Source organism: Rhinoraja longicauda, chromosome 22, assembly GCF_053455715.1.
Source record: "Rhinoraja longicauda isolate Sanriku21f chromosome 22, sRhiLon1.1, whole genome shotgun sequence".
NCBI lineage: Eukaryota > Metazoa > Chordata > Chondrichthyes > Rajiformes > Arhynchobatidae > Rhinoraja > Rhinoraja longicauda.
The window spans coordinates 20,941,951-20,953,814 of NC_135974.1; positions in this window are offsets into that span (position 1 = coordinate 20,941,951).

Genomic DNA, 11,864 nt, shown 5'->3' on the forward strand with positions numbered 1-11,864 from the left:
AAACCTCAATAAATACTGAAAATACCATCTTTTCGTATGTCTCAATTTTATGTGACATTTAAAATGATTATTGATCCAATCAAGCCAATGCCAGTTCTCATCCCCCTACTTATTCCCGTGTAAACTGTCATCTTTCACATTCCCATCAATTCCCATCAATTCCACCTAGATTCCACCACTCATCTCTGGGGTCAATTAACCAAGTCTTTGGAATGTGGGAGGAAGCTGGAGGACCTGAAGGAAACTTATGTGATCACTGGAGGATCACTGGAGGAATGTGCAAACTTGAAATAGACAGCACCAGAGATCAGAATCGAAACCAGGTCAGTGGAGCTGTGAGGCAGTCGCACCAGATGTACTCCTCTGCTACAATAGACAATAGACAATAGACAATAGGTGCAGGAGTAGGCCATTCAGCCCTTCGAGCCAGCACCGCCATTCAATGCGATCATGGCTGATCACTCTCAATCAGTACCCCGTTCCTGCCTTCTCCCCATACCCCCTCACTCCGCTATCCTTAAGAGCTCTATCCAGCTCTCTCTTGAAAGCATCCAACGAACTGGCCTCCACTGCCTTCTGAGGCAGAGAATTCCACACCTTCACCACTCTCTGACTGAAAAAGTTCTTCCTCATCTCCGTTCTAAATAGCCTACCCCTTATTCTTAAACTGTGGCCCCTTGTTCTGGACTCCCCCAACATTGGGAACATGTTTCCTGCCTCTAATGTGTCCAATCCCCTAATTATCTTATATGCTACTCTATGACAAATATCTCTGATACACTATGACACACCATAACAGAACATGGATCCACCCTCAATTCCCAAACTCTAAAGTGCCATCATTGCCAATAAGCCTCCAACTGATGAGTGGACTGCACTGGGATTTTAAAAAAATGACAATGAACTAATCCAATGAATCCTCTGCAACAATCTTTCAGTATTTAACATGGAAATCCACACAGTTTAGAATGCTGAACATGGTTTCAAATGTAACTATCAAAATAAAATTGGATGTGTATAAAACGGGTTGGGCTATGGAGTAGAGCAAGACAATGGATTTTATTTATATGTGTTCTAAAAAAGCAGCACAGGAAGAATGGACCAAACAGCTGTCTTTTTGTGCTAAAAAGACACAAAGTGCTGGAGTAACTCAACGGGTCAGGCAACATCCCAGGAGACGATGGATAGGTGATGTTTCAGATCGGGACCCTTCTTCAGACTAATTATAGGGAAGGGAGGGGGGGGGGGAGGGGGAGAGAAGACAGCTGGAAGAGAGGACGGGTAGGACAAAATTTGTCAGATAACAGGTGAACCCAGGTAAGGGGGATTTTTGATAGGCAGATGGTTGGACAAAGGCCAGAGATGAAAAAACAGAAGTTGTGAGACAAAAGGATTAAGAGTCGTGAATTGTGAAGCCAGATGAATAAATGGTAGGTGAAGGGGGAGGGGGAGGTGAGAAATAGGTGTGAGTCCAGGTGCTGTATGATTTTAAACTCAGTCTTTAATGCCTGAGTTTGAACAATGGAGAATTGAAATGAGAGCCTTCAGCACTTGAATTCTGTAAAGTAATTTTTCAGGCTTAGACATGTTAAATTGAGCTTGTGTTATAAAACAATATTTGAAGTTAGTTTAAGTTGGCTGATTTATTCTTGTTGAACTCATGCTATACAATAAAACTGTGGCCTGGTTTGTATGTCTAAGGATAAAGAAAAGGTACAAGCTGAGACACAACTCTCTTGACATTTGCATCATGGTTACAGGAAAATATTGGAAAGGACATGTGTTTATATGAATGTTGACTGGAATTAGCTGTCAGGCACCCTTGAATGGAGATGGAATTAGCTGCTGTGTAGTAAATTAAAAATATTTATTTTCTTTTAAAAATATTGTTAATTTTGCGCTAAATAACAAAGACAAGGAGGAGCAGTTTCTGCAGTTATTCCCACTTTAAGCATTGAGTATTTGCCATTCTGTACCAATCCTTAAACCTCAAATCAACACCAGAGGAATGTCTTGTCTGAAGAAGGGTCTCGACCCCTAACGTCACCCATTCTATCTCTCCAGAAATGCTGCCTGACCTGCTGAGTTGCTCCAGCATTTTGTGATACCTTCGATTTGTACCAGCATCTGCAGTTATTTTCCTACACCAGACGAGTGCCCTCATTGTGAACAGTTCTTCTATCACTCAATCCATAGCCTCTCAAGGAATTGCTTATTGTGTACTAATTTAAGAGATTAACTTAAACAGTTTAATCTCTGTAAATTAAGTTGTTGGTCCATATAAATTAATATGAACACCAAGGCATTGTAGCAAAATGATGGGATTGAAATTCCCTGTTGGGATAATGGAAAAACTGTCTTAAAAATCCTGGAACAATTACTCGACAAATGTCTGCTGAAATTAATTTGCATAACCATAAATGTAAAATCTTTCATGAAGCAGTGTAATAGTTCATATTTTTAACTTATTAGAAACATTCCTTGAACTGTAGCAGCATGGTGGCGCAGCGGTAGAAATGCTGCCTTCGATCCTGACTGCGGGTGCTTATCTGTACGGAGTTTGTACGCTCTCCACGTGACCGGCGTGGGTTTTCTCTGAGATTTTTGGTGGTGCTGTTCAGTAGTCCCACACTCCAAAGACGTATGGGTTTGTAGGTGAATTGGATTGGTTCTAAATATAAAATGTCCCTAGTGTGTGTAGGATAGTGTTAATGTGTGGGGATTGCAGGTTGGTGTGGAGTCAGTGGGCTGAAGGGCCTATTTCCGCACTGTATCTCTGAACTAAACTATAGCTTTTTCAGATTTATTACAACAGCTGAAAATGTAACTATCCTCAAAAGTAAGTCTTAATAAATTAACCAATCAAACATCTGTAACCTGATTTAAAGTCATTAAAACTGTTATTGGTGCCAATTTTGCCATTATTAAACATTGCTCTTGTGCCTGGAAAATATTAGCAGATTAGTGCATTTCAAAGACCCTTCGAAAACTCATGTGGTTGGGAAAATCGAGCATTTTAACCCTGGAGCTCATCCATACGTGTGGACAGGACCTGATTTGGAGGAAGTGAATTGTCTTCTATCGGAAAAGGCTTGTGAAAAAAACACAACCACTGTACATGACTCAAGTATCCTTTAAATTATTTGACCTTGTGTTTGTCTGCTGACTACAGACAGATTGTGCTGACTTAACAGAGCAGCAACAGTTACAAACTCGATGTTGCCATCTTCAAACTGTACATTGTAGCGACCATAGGGATTGGTCCTGAGAGTCGAACCCTCGGATTGGCCAGCAAGGTCACGTGGTGGTTTTGGCGCCCAAAACCAGTCAGTAGGAAGAGAACTTCGATGTGAACAGTTTGAGTTAATGGTTGTCTGTAATCTCGGTTGTTATCCTTTGTGATTGAATATTGCTACCGCAATAAACTTCTTTAACAAAGTGCAAGCCTCCAGACTCGCCATATTGGTGACCCCGACGTGATCTAGCCGATCATCTACCATGCAGGGACAAGACGCCTCTGCTTCGGTTCTAACGCCCGGCGTACCGCAGCTAAACGCGGTCAGCGTTCATCTTCCTCCGTTTTGGGCGCATCAACCACACCTTTGGTTTTCCCATGCCGAAGCGCAGTTCCACCTGAGAAACATCTCGGTGGAGGAGACGAAGTATTATTACCTGGTCAGCGCTCTACCGCCTGAGACGTCCACGCGGGTGATGCAGTTCATCACCTCCCCTCCGGCAGAGGGCAAGTACGAGGCGCTGAAGGTACTTCTGCTCTGAACCTTCGGATTCAGTAGGCATGATCGAGCTGAGAGGCTTATGCACCTACCGGATCTCGGGGATCGGCTGCCGTCCGCCCTCATGGCCGAAATGTTGGCGCTGGCAGGTGAGCACAAGGATTGCCTCAAGTTCGAGCAGGCATTCCGAGAGCAACTTCCAGAAGATGTTAAGCTTATGCTCACGGATTGTTCTTTTAAGGACCCCGTGGCATACGCGGAGAAAGCTGATGCGCTCATGGCGTCGAAATCGAAAAAACACAGTTCGATCAACAGGGTCTCGGCACCATTGGGCAGCCCGCAGCGGCACCAAGATGGCGACGCAACTCCCGCCATTTCTCCGAAACCCCGCCAAAAAGATCCGCACAAGCGCGGCTGGTGTTACTATCATCTGAGATAGGGTGGAGAAGCCTGCAACTGCCGCGCACCTTGCACTTTCTCGGGAAATGCCTCGGCCGATCGTACATAGAGGCAGTTGCGATTGGCCAGAACCGACGCCTCTACGTCAGAGATCGTGTCACAGACACAGAGTTCTTGGTCGACACGGGAGCCATAGTCAGCATCGTACCGCCGACTGACCTCGAAGCCCGATCGGGTAAGAGAGGGCCTACCCTCATCGCGGTCAACGGTAGCCCCATCCGCACGTATGGTACGCGGGCAATGTCTCTGTCTTTAGGCACCCGCACGCACGATTGGTCGTTTATCGTCGCGGAAGTCGGTCAGGCGATCCTGGGCGCAGATTTCCTCTGGGCCTTTTCGCTAGTTCCCGATGTCCGAGGTAAAGGCCTTCGACCCTCCGCTAGCAGCGGCCCGCTGCTCCACCGCCGGCCACCCCGCCCAGCCCGACTGTTCAGGCCGTCGTTGCGGTCTCCGACCCGTATGCTGCGGTCCTGGCTGAGTTTCCGGAGTTGCTCGTTCAGCGTTTCGACGCCCCTTCTGCAAAGCACGGCGTTGTCCATTACATTTCCACCGAGGGGCCCCCCGTTTTCGCTCGGGCCCGGAGGTTGCCGCCGGACAAACTGATGGTGGCGCGTGACGAATTTCAGAAAATAGAACAAATGGGCGTTGTCCGTCGTTCCGACAGCCCGTGGGCCTCTCCGTTGCATATGGTCTCCAAAGCATCTGGGGGGTGGAGACCATGTGGAGATTACCAGCGTCTTAACGCCGTCACCACGGCAGACCGCTACCCCATACCGCACATCCAGGACTTCTCGTCCGGGCTGGAAGGTGCCACGGTATTCTCCAAAATTGACTTGGTGCGGGGCTACCACCAGATTCCTGTGCATCCGGAAGACGTGCCGAAGACTGCCACGATCACTCCGTTCGGGTTGTTCGAATGGTTGCGTATGCCTTTCGGTTTGAAAAACGCGGCGCAGGCTTTCCAGCGGCTTATGGACCATGTTGGTCATGAATTGTCTTTTGTTTTTATTTATTTGGATGATATCCTGGTCGCCAGTCGCTCGGAGCAGGAACACCTGGTCCATTTACGGACCGTGTTCCGGCGGCTTCAAGACCACGGGCTCATCATCCACCCCTCCAAGTGTCAATTTGGCCTCCCCTCTATTGATTTCTTAGGACACCGGATCACCTCAGCCGGCGCCACTCCTTTGCCCGAAAAAGTGGAGGCTGTTCGTGCCTTCCCGCGACCCACCACAGTAAAGGGGTTGCAGGAGTTCGTGGGGATGGTGAATTTCTATCACAGGTTCGTGCCGGCAGCGGCACGGATCATGCGTCCGCTCTTCCAGTGTCTCGCAGGCAAATCTGTCGAGTTGGAGTGGTCCGCGGCCGCTGAGACGGCCTTTGAGGCAGCTAAATTGGCTCTGGCAGACGCCACCATGCTCGTCCGCCCTCACGGCCCTGACGGTCGATGCGTCGGACGTGGCGGTGGGAGGGGTTTTGGAACAGCATGTAGATGGCAGTTGGCAGCCCTTGGCGTTTTTCAGCCGACAGCTTAATCCGGCTGAGCTGAAATAGAGCGCCTTTGACCGAGAGCTTCTGGCTCTCTATTTAGCTGTCCGCCACTTTAGGTAATTTCTAGAAGGCCGCCCATTTGTGGCCTTTGCTGACCACAAACCATTGACTTTTGCTTTTTCGAAAGTGTCCGACCCATGGTCGGCCCGCCAGCAGCGGCACCTGACTGCCATCTCAGAGTTTACCACCGATGTCCACCACGTCGCGGATATGCTTAATGCCGTTGCTGATGCCCTGTCCAGGCCAGCCATTTCCCCAATTTCAGCGGTGGAATGTGAGGTAGATTTCCAGGAGCTTGCGGAGGCACAGCGCCTGGCAGACACTGCCTCAGCATACCAGTCCACCACTTCGGGGTTGAAGTTGGCCCAAGTGGCTTGCGGGCCTGCGGGTACAAAAGTCTGGTGTGATGTTTCCCTTCCCCGCCCCAGGCCGGTGGTGCCGGCCGCCCTTCAGCGCCGGGTGTTTGATGCCATTCATGGGCTGGCGCACCCGTCCATTCGCTCCACCTCTGCCTTAGTAGCCGCTAGGTTTGTGTGGCATGGCCTGCGGAAGCAAGTAGCCGCTTGGGCCTGATCCTGTGTTCCCTGCCAGACCGCTAAAGTTCACCGGCATGTCCAACCTCCGGTGCAGGAGTTTGCGGTCCCTGCGGTCCGTTTTTTCCATATTCATGTTGATTTAGTTGGACCTTTGCCTTCCTCCAGGGGCTACACTCACCTACTCACGGTGGTTGACTGATTTACCCGTTGGCCAGAGGCTTTCCCGTTGTCCGACACCTCCGCCGCCTCTTGTGCCCGGGCCCTGGCCCTCCATTGGATGGCCCGTTTCGGTGTTCCGTCCGTCATTACCACCAACCGGGGGTCCCAGTTCACCTCTACCCTTTGGGCTATGCTAGCGGAGCTGTACGGTTCCCGATTGCAGCAGACCACGGCGTACCACCCACAGGCTAATGGGTTCATGGAGCGGTTTCACCGGCAACTTAAGGCGGCCCTCAGTGCGCGGCTGGACGGCCCTGACTGGGTAGACCAGCTCCCCTGGGTCCTTTTGGGCATCCGTACTGCTCCTAAGCAGGATCTCGGAACTTTGTCCGCAGAACTGGTATATGGCTCGCCACTCAGAGTGCCTGGGGATTTCCTTCCAGACTCCTCTGGTCAGCAGCCCTCGGTTCCGTCGGTTTTAGCATCACTCCGGGCGCGAGTGGGTTCCCTGGCTCCGGTTCCTACTTCACGTCATGGGTGTTCCATGGTGCATGAACCGTCTGCCTTGAAGGACTGTGAATTTGTGTTTCTGCGTAGAGATGCCCATCGTTCTCCGTTGCAGAGGGTCTATGAAGGACCGTTCTGCGTGTTGCGTAAAGGGACGGTCACCTTCACCTTGGATGTTGGGGGCAGGAGTGAGCTCGTCTCTGTGTCCAGGCTCAAACCTGCACACTTGGATCAGGACCGCCCTGTCCTGGTCGGTCAACCGCCTCGACGGGGCCGTCCTCCTGCAATTCCCCCTGATCCGGGACCTCCTGCTCCTGCGGTTCCTGCAGCCCCTCTCCTTACTCGTTCTGGTCGCGAAATCCGGCTCCCTGCTAGATTCCGTACCTCGGGTTCTGGGGGGGTCATGTAGCGACCATAGGGATTGGTCCTGAGAGTCGAACCCTCGGATTGGCCAGCAAGGTCACGTGGTGGTTTTGGCGCCCAAAACCAGTCAGTAGGAAGAGAACTTCGATGTGAACAGTTTGAGTTAATGGTTGTCTGTAATCTCGGTTGTTATCCTTTGTGATTGAATATTGCTACCGCAATAAACTTCTTTAACAAAGTGCAAGCCTCCAGACTCGCCATAACATCCAGGAAGGGGAATTTACCCATTCAAGTTCATTATCATCGTAGCATCAAATTCATTATCAAGAATGGGGAACTCCTTTTGAGGCATACAACAAAACAAATTCCCAATTTTAAAAAAAATACTGCTTAAGTACAATTTTCTATCGATAAAATGAAAATGTTATTTTCTTCTTAAATATTCTCCTCAATTTGTGAAATTCCTCCAGGAATGCACTCAATGCCAGCTGCCTATACCTGTCCCATGCCTTCTTTTTCCTGGCAGAGCCTCAATTTCTTTCAACATCCTAGTTTCCTTACTCCCTCCTGCCATGTATGCCCTGAACTCTTGTCATCGCACTTTGAAAGGCATACCACTTAAGGGCCTGTCCCACTTAGGCGGTTTTTTAGGCGACTGCCGGCGACTGTCAAAGTCGTAGCAGATTGCCAAAATTTTCTTTTACCCGACGACAATGACCACGACAATGTCGAGTCAGGTCAATACAAGTTACTTTTTTTGTGAAACTAGCACCTGGCTAAGAGATTACACCGTCTTCGGAAACATCGCAAAATTCCCACGCTTATCAATTCTTCTCCGGTGTCCTCATTTTCGCTGAAGTCACTGACAAGTCTGTAATTACTTGAGAGTTTTGAAATATAACATCTTGCCCGGGTTACTTGAAAACCAAGCTTCATGGTAACAAGGCATAAACTGGATTGACTTCCAGTTTACTAATAACAGTATTAAGAAATTTAATTTTAAACGTGGATAAATGGATTTTTGTGCGAGTGTGGGCATTCTATGAAAATGTACGGGAGATGCATATCTGGTTTCTGGGTTGCATATCTGGGTTGGGAGCCTACTTTAAAGGTAATCACTAATGGCCATAAACATCACAAAATTCCCATGCTTACCTGACCGTCAAACTGTCGCCTCCAATCTACCTGTCAAATTCCTGATGGTAAATAAATTGGTTAAACACAAGTATTTTATGGTATCTTCAAATGACTTTACTTAATTTAATATTACGTGCTTCTAAATGCATCTGCGACAACCTAGCAAACCTGGGGATAGCATGCGACAGCGCCCACAATAAGCAACGATACCTGGTGACAAGCCAGCTGTCGCCGAGAAATTTCAATCCGGTTAATTTCTCAGCGACGCGCTGAGATCCACTACGATTCTCTGAAGACTCCTCACGATCATGCCCGGAACACCCCGGCAAACTGTCGGCGACAGCCTAGTTGCCTAAATGAGACAGGCCCTTTAGTGAACATTCCTTTGACCACAAACTATGTACTCCAATCAACTTGAGCACATTCCTGTCTCATACCATCAAAGTTGGCCTTGCCCCAATTCTGAATTTTAACTCGTGGACCTGCCCTGTCTTTATCCATGACTATTTTAAAACTAAAATAACAGTGGCCACTGGTCCCAAGAGATTTGTCCATCAACACTCCAATCACTTGCCCTTTAGAATTTCCGAAGAGTAATTGATTTGCCCTCTCTTGTGTGGGACCCTCTATTTATTGCCTAAGGAAACTTTCCTGAACCCATTTCCACCCCGTCTAAACCCTTGGCACTATAACTATTGGGAAAGTTAAAATCCTCGACTCTGCCAATCTTGTTAGTCTTGCAGCTCTCTGCAATCTCCTGGCATATTTGCTCTTCCAATTCACATTGGCTATTTGGGGACTTGAATTACATTCCCAATGACTCAAGTCAAAGACTTTTTATCAGAAAAGTTAGAATAAAACCTCACTGCCAAGTGTCCCATTAATTCCAACCCCCACTCTCTCCCCCTTACTTCCATGTAACTCATTTTCTCTCATCAAATGCTTTGTTATTTTCCAGGCACCCACATACATTGGTGTTAAGTCGCGTGAACCAATTAATCTACTGAAAAGCACTTGTTTGTGGAGGAAACCAGAGTATAGGTGTAGGATTGGGGGGGGGGGGGGGGGGGTCACTGACTCTATGACTGTCCACGTAACTTTTGCTGGCACGACAAACTTTCTGGAAATCTGCACTCACCTGGTTCTGCGCTCATGATTATCCCTGAGTTGATCATTCTTCCAGTTGTAACCATGCCTTTAGCTGGCAGGGCCTAAGCTCTGAAATTCCTTCCCTTACTCCTTTTCAATCCGTATTTATTACAACAAATGGGGAGGGTGCAGATGAGGACTCACTTTAACGTCTAAACAAAAGAACAGATTCACTAAGACTGAATAGTCCATCACGATATTGGGGAGTACCAGTGAAGATTGTGTGCTCAAGTCCCTCATATGCGAGAAAACAAAATAGTAGCGGTCATTTACATTGAGATCTGTCACATCTCGTGATCCATTTATTATGAGGCAGACCTCCTCGCCCCATGCTTTCAGAAAATGAAGAACTTCAGGAAAAATATAATGTAAGATCTGGTAATAGAATGGTGTATATATTACAAGCATTTAAGTGGTCAAAGTCACATCTCAGAAGAGCTGTCAACCTTGTTGGCAACACCAACACAAGTCAATCAGCTTGCACATGGACTCATTGTTTATACTGTTCCCATGTTATGGTGAGGAATAGGATATAATTTTTCATCAGCATATGTGCCAGGATGGATCTATACATTGGTCAATAACAAATCCAATCTCACTGCAGACTATTTTCTAACAAACTATTTGCTCCAACGCCTTTCTCAATTCTTCTTGTTACGTGAATCAGTGATACAAATTTGACATTACACTTTATGTTTGCGCTCATCAGTACAACCCATTGATGGGAAAGGATCCCAGCCACACATAATGTTTTCTTGCACACACACCGGCAGCTGATCAGTTTTCACCAGACATTTGCTTTGACTGTTACTATTTTCCTCATCAATTGAAATCAACTATTTCTTCTGGAACTTCCATCTTAACCTCAGTAATCAGGAATTGCATCCTGATGTAAATGGTATTGGTATTGGTTTATTATTGTTATGTGCACTAAGATACAGCAAAAAACTTTGCTTTGCGTGCTATCCAGGCTGATGCACATTTCATGTTAATCCTTCATTATCATTTAACCTGTAATTTTTCTCACAGGGAGAGATGCAGCAGATTACTGTACAAATAGTCTAAACACGTCTCCCCTACCACGTCCACCCCCAATCGTAACCAGCACGAACAGCTCAAGAACTTTTCATGTCTCAAACGATGGAGAGCAACCAGCAAGTTTCTTCTGTTGATTCCTCCTTTCGCTTGCCCACAAGCCAAAATTTCCACTGATGCTACCATTTTAAAACCAGGTGGGATTCTTGGCCTCACAAATAGGACATAACTTAGAAAAGCAAGGAAGTCATGTTAAGACTTATAACACACGAGTCACGCCTCTACTGTGCACTGTTTAGAAACATAGAAACATAGAAACATAGGTGTAGGAGTAGGCCATTTGGCCCTTCAAGCCAGCACCGCCATTCAATATCTTAAGAAGGTGAAGGGTTTACATCTTGGAGGTTTATACAAATAGTTTGTAAAGGATGGCAACATAGCAACAAAATATCTAATTCTGAAATCTGTACTGATTTTATCTGCTTAAATGGTTTCAATTCTTTAGATCAAAAAGTTCTGAATAGAAGACCTCTCTAGAGAGAAGACCTCTCAAGATCTAAAACCTTAACTCTGTTTCTCTTTCCACGAGTCTTGCTTGACTTGCTGGAGACTCTTAACTACAGTACAAACATCAAGCTATGTAAGTGCAGTTTTTATTTTTGGCATGCTAACAATGCATTTATGGATTTTTGTGTCTACTATTATTCCATTTTTTGATCAACATCCAATATAGGCTATTGGATAATGTTCACGAATTGATTATTCTCTCTAAGACAGAGACTGTAACTCCAACTGCACAATGCTATCTATAAATCTTATCAAACTTTCAGACTACTTAAGGAATTACTGAGTATTACTTATAGCTATTAAGACATTGACGAAGTGCTGGGGATTTATTTTTAGCAACAAAGTAGTATCAAGCATCAACCATTCACAAAACCAGACATTTTGGCACCTCCCTTATTTGTCGATTTGTTCATTAAAATCTTCAAATCTTCAGGAAGCGTGGGAAGGTGAGGGGATATTTCAACTGGAGATCTATCTGCACTTTCTGTACTATATCTGCACTATATTCTGGGAACAACCCAATTATGAAAGTTAAAAGGTGGCAGAATTTGGGGTTTACGTGAGTTATCCATTTAGCTACAATATCTAACTATCACCAGTCCCTTGAACCTCTTCATAAGACTTATCTGACCAATATTCTGCCATGCCCCAACACTTAAATATGAGT